Here is an 873-nt window from a genome sequence, read left to right on the forward strand (position 1 = left end):
CCACGCTGCAGCATAAAGGCTGATTTCTTTTTTTTTGCCCTTCTCGGGAAAAGACTCAAAAAACAATGGAGAAGGCAAGAAAGAAAGTCAGGAAGGGACTGACTGCTTCATTGAGTGTGAATTTATGGTCATAATAGTCCACCGATTCAAACAAACATGACATTAGCTGTGCTGCAACCGTTTTAATACAGTATTTGTTTTTAAGACCCTGGTGACCGCTATCAAGTTAAAAGTGTCAGTATTATCTCCAATAAAAGTATCTTAAAAGGACACTGTGTGACTTGGAATGTTACTGTGGCCATACTTCTGTCTTCCTTGCGGAACCTAATAGGAGTGATATCATGAGTTTGAGTTACTGCTCATCAATGTTCTTTCAAATGACTAAAAAAAAATCTTGATGTATTGAATTTTAATTGTTAACAGGTACAATTTAGAACATAATATAAATATGGTGAATACCCAATCTTGAAATTAGAAGGCCTGACCGAACTATAAAAGGATGTGATACTGCTGTTGTGAACAAACGTCTTTGTGTGGCATCAACGATCTGACGTCGACAATTCATGTCAAAGCCAACGCATGACAGCTGACATGTATTGGACCCTCCCAAGGTTTCCATTACTGTGTAAGTGTGCCCACGTCAATCACAGTAAATTATGAGTGTCATGCCAGAAAGTGAGCCTTTAAGCGAAATGTGTAATGGTGATTGACAGTTTTTAACCAGTTTCTTTGGTGCACTGCAGCATTCAAAAAAATCTGAAAACTGTCTTGAATATAATTCTTATTCTGTCACTTCCAGGATGAAAGGCACCATTTGAAGGTTTACCTTATTAAATGTTCAAAGGCGTTTTAAACATTGTCTTTAAAGCATAT

General features: G+C 37.2%; 1 protein-coding gene across 1 annotated transcript in view; it reads left to right on the forward strand.

Moving 5' to 3' along the window:
* tafa3a (TAFA chemokine like family member 3a) overlaps positions 1-233 on the forward strand; it is a 156,485-nt gene extending 156,252 nt beyond the window's left edge. Inside the window, exon 5 of the mRNA XM_063215710.1 lies at positions 1-233. This exon is cut by the window's left edge and continues 583 nt beyond it. The gene's annotated coding sequence lies outside the window, so the exon portion shown is untranslated.
* The last annotated feature ends 640 nt before the right edge of the window (positions 234-873 follow it).

The sequence above is a fragment of the Engraulis encrasicolus genome, chromosome 14 (assembly GCF_034702125.1).
Source record: "Engraulis encrasicolus isolate BLACKSEA-1 chromosome 14, IST_EnEncr_1.0, whole genome shotgun sequence".
In the NCBI taxonomy this organism is placed as follows: domain Eukaryota; kingdom Metazoa; phylum Chordata; class Actinopteri; order Clupeiformes; family Engraulidae; genus Engraulis; species Engraulis encrasicolus.